General features: G+C 34.0%; 1 long non-coding RNA gene across 3 annotated transcripts; it reads left to right on the forward strand.

The window, feature by feature from the left end:
• Window positions 1-2255: 2255 nt before the first annotated feature.
• On the forward strand, window positions 2256-4152 carry LOC139877401 (uncharacterized). 3 transcript variants are annotated; one of them, XR_011768567.1, is made up of 5 exons: window positions 2262-2593; window positions 2687-2795; window positions 2885-2953; window positions 3526-3812; window positions 4070-4152. It is a non-coding gene; the product is annotated as an uncharacterized lncRNA (long non-coding RNA). The 3 variants fall into 3 exon arrangements; XR_011768568.1 differs by lacking the exon at window positions 4070-4152 and having other exon boundaries at window positions 2256-2389; window positions 3526-3884; XR_011768566.1 differs by lacking the exon at window positions 4070-4152 and having other exon boundaries at window positions 3526-3884.
• The last annotated feature ends 3226 nt before the right edge of the window (window positions 4153-7378 follow it).

Genomic DNA, 7378 nt, shown 5'->3' on the forward strand with positions numbered 1-7378 from the left:
TCTATAAACAAACGAAACATTTGGAAAAGGAATGAGACAAATATCAAACTGTATGGTCGGGAGTGACGTAGACTAGATAACACTATGAGGGACGAACTTGAGTGGAAAGCACAAGCGGGGAAGGAGGGGGCAACCGTGCCGATCAAGCGGCGACAAAGTTGACACACAACCAACCCATTTAATCTAACCCACATAGGCTAAATAGAACCACGGGCACTGTCCGATATAAATTGAGTCATGTTAACCGGCTCCCATTCGGTTTGAAGGAGATGTCACGTAAAAAGACGGGTTGAGGAGCCATTGATGCCAATCGATTGGTATTCTTTTTCGCGAACGGTTTGAAATCCAGCTAAAACTTTGAGATTGGATCTCGGAAATTATTGCTGCAGGGTTCCATATTTTTTCGGAAAAAATCTTTAGGTTTCTATGTTTCCATATAATGTAGCACGCAATCCATTATAATAATGAAACACTCTTCAAGTGTTTGGTTTTCACAAGTTTAAGAGAAATGATGTTTTCTGTTTTGTTGTTTTCAACTGGAACCTTTAGACTATGTTTTGTAATTTAGACATGCTGATTCACCTAAGTTTACTTGACAAGGATGTTGGATTTCACATTCTTACTACCAGCTAGTCAGCTACTAGTGTCTGATGAGAAGTATTCTAGAAGTGTTAAATGGCATTATATGGTGTTGGATGAAGCTCAATCAATTAAAAGTTCAACCAACCAGGTAATAAGGTCTTGCTTGTAACTGTGTGTCCAGATTGATTGTTTTTTATTAGTGTACCATGAAGAATAAACCACCTTTGTTCTAAATGAGGAATACGTGCTCGCGCTTCGCTGCGGGGTTATTTTGATCGGTTAACTGAAGTCTGAAGGAGGTGATTTTGGTCGGTTAACGGTCGATTAGTTTGTTTCGGTTAATTAAACATAAAAAAAAAAACAAAATGGATGAAAAGAAGGTAAAAAATGAGGTGGTAAAAGTTGTAAATAAATGAAGGGAAAAATTAATGGATGTCCATGGATGATTTTTTTTTTTTTTATCTACATCCATAGATATTTAACTTTTGTTAAACTATATATGTTTCTATACCCACAATTCATTAGACCATTTGTATCGCAAGTTCTTCAACGGCGTTGGCATCTAGGTGGCAAGCCCAAAACGCCGGAAGGTGGCCGTATCGCCGCGTTGGACCACCGCGTTTTGGAGGCGTTCCGGTGGCTCCAACGGTTCATTCAACGTACGTTGTTTATTTTTTATCATTTTTTATTATTATAAAAATATTATTTTTATCCCTTTTCTAATATTTACCGAATTATATTTTGACACATTACCACAATATTCCTAACCAACACCAACATCCAACACCACCACTACTCCACTCAACAACACAACACGTCCTGGTCATCAAAAAAGTGCAAAAAGTGCACAACACGAATTACCACTACAAATGGTCTTATAATTATATTATATTATACCTATATCTAAAACACATAGGGTAAATGAATAGTACACAAGGGTACTTTCGATTTTTCACGTTTTTTTTTCCAAATTGAACAACAAAACCCCCACACTTTATTCAAAAAATCAAACTCACCCCCTAAATAGAGGGATAAAGTGTCAAATACACATTCTCCTAAAAAATCTTAAACAAACTCCACCCACATATTCAACGGGTCATATCTTCGCGCTCGCAACGAGTTAAATTTTTCCGCCACCATCGTTAAACTCGAAATAATTTTAGGAACACAATGTCACTAGCTATACGCAAAACGGACGCTTTTTAAAAAACGCTAAATATTTGGGGTACTTTTCATACACGTTAATTCTCCGTTAAATTTTTAAAAGTCGACAATTTCATAGCGAAACGCGAAGATGCACATATATTGTTAATTTAAAATAACATTTAAATTTTTCACGGGTTATACCTTTTAGTTCGACTCGAGTTGCGCTTCAACGACATCATCGTTAACCACAAAATGATTTTACAAACTAAATGCAATAAAATACATTGAAAACCGAACCCACCGCTAAGCGAGGGCTCGAACACTAGTTATAATTATATTATATTATATTATAATTATAATTATAATTATAATTATAAATATATTCAACAGAGAATACAGTTTTACTATTCACTTCATTTTTTTATTCAAAAAGGGTGTTTTGGCCTTCCTACACTTTAGATATTTATCCCTCTTTTATCCTCCCATTCTTCCTCATAATTCCATAAGCATCTGCTATTCTTTCTATAGTTCTTTGTATTTTTTTACTTGCTTTCTTTGTGCTGCCTTTCTAATGTTTTTTTTTTTTTTACTGCTATGGGCATATTAAAAGAGTGTGCAGCAAGGTTTATATTTTTAGAAATTTGCAGATGGATTGGTAACAGTTGCGTTTACTCAATAATCTTTTTGCAGATATCTCTAATTTTAATTGTCTCTTTTGCTAAAGTTATAGTTAAGGATTTTCATATTGTTGTTGTTTTTTGTGTCAAGGATATATAGAATATAGAATAACTGAAGGTTTAAAAAGATGTGGGAGAAGCTGCAGATTGAGATGGCTAAACTATTTATGTGCCAAATATTAAACATGGTGAATTTTGGATGATGAAGATAGGATCATTTGTGGTTTATATGCTACATTAGTAGGCCCATTTGATTTTAGTTATTTTACTTTGAATGACAGGTCTTTAAGAAGTAGAGTCACCCGGATGCTCATACAATCATCCATCTGGAATTCATCAGCTTACTTGGATTAATATCTAAATGATATCTTGACTTCATCTTCGCCTTAAGTACGAGCTTATCATGTATTGATACCATATTTATACCATTTTTGGTGTTTTGTTACTCAAATCTTCATCTGATTAATCTTTGATTTCAGGCTGGAGTATGAGAAAAAGAGGGACATGGGTGCACACATTGTTAAGATGGAAATATCACAGAAAAAGAGGTTGACCTTAAATCTTAAATTTACTATAGAGAATTCTATAAAATAAATTACATATGATATAAATTAACACTTAGCTACTCATGCCATAATATAAGTTTATATAGTTAATGTATAACACTACACATATTTAGTATTGATACTGACCCAATACTTTGCTACTGAGTATAAATTTATATGAAGGATAATAGTGCCCATTTGTTATATCAAGAAATAGAAATAAAATTCAACTTTCATTTTCATTGTATTAGTCGAAGTTATAATAGGTTACCTTTTAAGTTAATCTATCATAAGCTTACTACAGACACTTGGAATAGTTCATCAACACTTTAGCTATTGCATTCTTTATTTTTTCTTATTTTACAGCAGAAATCACAATCACAAGGGTGTGATAAGGAGATGAAAGGATGGAAAATAAAGGTGTTTGCTGCTGCGAACATAACATAGTATAGAAACATGTTAGATACTATGGTTAGTTGTTTCGGAGGGGAAGTCTAGAATTTAAGAAGATGACCATATTTTATGATTTTATCTGCATACATATAACATTATTTTTGTTTCATTTTCGTTTCCAGGAGAATCTAATGGCACTACTAAATTCGGAGAAACAAGATATTCTGAAGGACTGTGAGTCAGAGCAAGTTAGGCTACTATTCGTGGATGATGTGATGGATATTGATTCAGCACCACAGCTAATACACAATTTTGATCAACTGAACGTCAGGCAATCCAGTTTCAGCTATTGTTTTAGTCTGTTGTGTGGAGTTATATTTAACTTATTGCAGGCCTAAAAGGATACGTCATTGGAACATGTAATATCGTATGTGATGAAAGACAGTAGTCTCGGTTTGTGTTATATGGGGTATACACCATCTTCATTTTTGTACTGCTTTGATGTGGTAATACTACTTTTGTTTTAAATATTCGCAATAAAAAACTTAATTTCATGGTTAACGTTGATTTTTTTTTATTGATCTTAAATTTTATTATATGTTGAAGATGATTAAAGTTTGATTCGAACGCGCAATTATCTTATCAAGATTTCATGCAACATTTTTGGCTTATTACATAATTAGATGTGTGTTTGTAACATAATTAGTTGTGTGTTTGTATTTGTAGCTACATGTGCTTCCTCATTTACTTCAGGCAATGTTGCTGCAAGTTCTGATTGTTTTTGTTATTTATCCGTTGGTGCTTCAAGGTACTTCTCTACTTTGTATTCAGCTTTTCTACTAACATTTGTTGCTAATGCATTTGAAGGTGGCAGCCGCAACGCGCGGCTGACCACCTGCTTGTTTATTTAGTTCATTCAAATTTACTAATAAATGAATAGATCAGGTGGCAGCGATGGATCTTTGGAGTGGTATGGATGGGCCATGACCATTCCAAAACTTTGTGCTTAGTGTAAATTTATACTAGAATCATCTATAAAATTATAGTAGTATATATCTTAAGTCATGGCTCCTTTAATATGATATTGAAAGAATTTTGGCCCCATACTATTGTCAGGAGGATTTCAATAATTGGGTAACCATAGTCATTTGTCATCTCTAATTATATCAATGTGAATGTGAATGTGAATGTGAATGTGAATGTGAATGTGAAAAAGATTATGGGTACATTAAATCAATTAACTGAATATTAATCACATGATATCATGCTAAATCAAATTATGCTTATAGAGTTGTGTAACGAAAATAAAAAAGTTTAATATTCAATTTCATTCCAATAAAAGAATTGAATTATTAAAAAAAATTATATATTATTTAATATATCTAATAGACAAAACACTATAGCACTATTCATCAATAGTAACAGGGGTATTTTCGTCATTTTACTTTTTTTTTGTCTCCAACGATAAAAGAAGCAACTTTCGTAAAATAACCAACCCTTCAATGTTACCAAAAGATGTCGAAAAAAATTCTTTTTTACAAAAAAACAACTAACATTTTTTTTCTTTTTTTCTCAACGAAAAAAATTCTTTTTTACAAAAAAATCAACTAACTTTTTTTTTTCTTTATTTCTTTTCTTCCTCAACGATAAAAGTGGCAGCTTTCATAAAAGGAACAACTCTTCAATGCTACCAAAAGATATCGAAAAAACATTCTATTTTACAAAATAGATCAAAAAAGAAGCAACTTTCACTGAAGGAACAACCATTCAATGTTAGATGTCGAATTTTTTTTTTTACAAAATAGATCAAGACTTTTTTTTAACTCGCATTCAAAACGGAGTCTCCGGCGCGAAGCGAGGGCTCTACAACTCACAACTAGTTAATACAAACGGAAAAAATAAAATACAACTTGTTATGATAATGCCAAAAATGGTGGCCGACAATTTCAACAAATCCAATCCAACTTGATGCATATAGCGTGATAATTGAACAGTAAATGTTGCACTATAAATATGAACCATGTAATGTTGCAGTATGATGACTTTATAATATATACTCTTCTCATATACTCTCTTTGCTCCTCTTATAATTTTATTAGTATTCTTAATCAAGAATCAAACCACTAAAGGTAGTTATAAGCCTACTGAATTATAACATCAAACCACTAAAGGTAGTTATAAGCCTACTGAATTATAACACGTTATCAGCACGAAGTGCTCCGTATAATCAAGGTTTATCTAAGAAATCACAAGTCATTAATCAAGGTAAGAAATTCTTTAACGATATCTTCTATTATTTATTAGTAAGGTAAATATTATTATCATCATAAGTAAAATTATATTTATGTAATCTAACTTTTATTAACTTCACTAACATTTATATTTATGTTATATATGGTCGGTTATACCGCCTGATTTATATTTATGTAATCTAATTTTTATTAAATTCACTAACATTTATATTTATGTTATATATTGTAACAACCCAAACCAAACCACGACAATTCCCGTTAAGTTTCACAACATAAAAAAAAAATTTCTGGTGCAGTTCATCTGCGCGGCGCGCCAGGTGGGTGCGCGGCGCGCCAAACCACCTGGACAGCCCGCTGTCCCCGGAAGTCAATTTAACGAAAATGTTTGACTAGTTCCCGACATTTTTAGCCAAAACGCTTTTAATACAACAAAGCCGAGCATGGCGATTGGGAATACGCTACCCAATCCTAAATGATCCAAAAGTAAGTCACTAAAGCAACTATGCACGTCTTCTAGTCCTCGCGCTTACCCGAGCCACCAATCCGCATGCAATCTATAAAAAGAGTCAACAACGAGAGGGTAAGCTAACGCTTAGTGAATGATAATATACTACATACATATATATGCATAAAATGGACACGCCACATAAATAAACAAATACCGCATACCGGAGCGTCCAAGCCTAAAGGCAAGCTAATCTAAGTATACCATACGATCACTAAGCAACAAGCTAATAATACCATCAATAAGGTAAGTTCACCAACGTCAAAGTGAACAACGCCAATAACTACACCCGGAGGGTTAACTACATCACGACAATACAACATTAATCACGAATTAGCAATTCGACAATCATGCAACATATCGTGCATATACCAATAACCGCAAATCCACATTAGCTAGCAATACCAATAGCATATAGTTCATAATTAAATATGCCAATACATAATTCATACAACCATGGTTAACCAATTCGAACAAGGGAAACGGTACATACAAGACCGTTGGAGTTCATAACATCCGTTAGTGCTACTTAATCAACGCGTAGTCACTAATCCCCCGGGTGATGTCTTAAACAACGCGACTCACTCACCCTTTCCAATGTGGTGTCTTAAACAACGCGACGATTCCACATGCCATTCAATACGATGGGTGGTGTCTTAAACAACGCGACATCCACTCCAATACATTGTGGTGTCTTAAACAACGCGACATCCACTTCTTTACCATGTGGTGTCTTAAACAACGCGACATCCACTTCTTTACAATGTGGTGTCTTAAGCAACGCGACAATGCCACATTCATACGACACAAATAAATACATTATATACACATACGCATAATTATTCCACTCACAACCACGTGTGATAACGTACACCCAAAATGTGTACTTTGCTAAAGGTAGTCGACCAAAACGCACAACCGTGCCAATTGGACCTATGCACAAGTCCATCAAATCCACCTATATGTGAAGTGAGCTCTAAAGCCGAGAATCACTTCACCCGACCCGCACCCATCCTACACATACATATGCATATAGGATATTAACACTCACCTTGAAGTCTTGATGAAAGCTTCCGAATAATCCGCAACTCGCCAATGGAAAATACCTATTCCATTATCATAATTACAACAATACACTTAGAATGGATTCACAAATCAACCCAAATTGACACTTAGTGCAAATTTGACCCAAATGCACTTCCAAGTACAAAACGCGCCCGAAATTAACCAATAATCACTAACACAAGTGAGAATGGTCTTAATACGCCAATTAAACCC

This window comes from Rutidosis leptorrhynchoides, chromosome 11 (assembly GCF_046630445.1).
Source record: "Rutidosis leptorrhynchoides isolate AG116_Rl617_1_P2 chromosome 11, CSIRO_AGI_Rlap_v1, whole genome shotgun sequence".
NCBI classification, from domain to species: domain Eukaryota; kingdom Viridiplantae; phylum Streptophyta; class Magnoliopsida; order Asterales; family Asteraceae; genus Rutidosis; species Rutidosis leptorrhynchoides.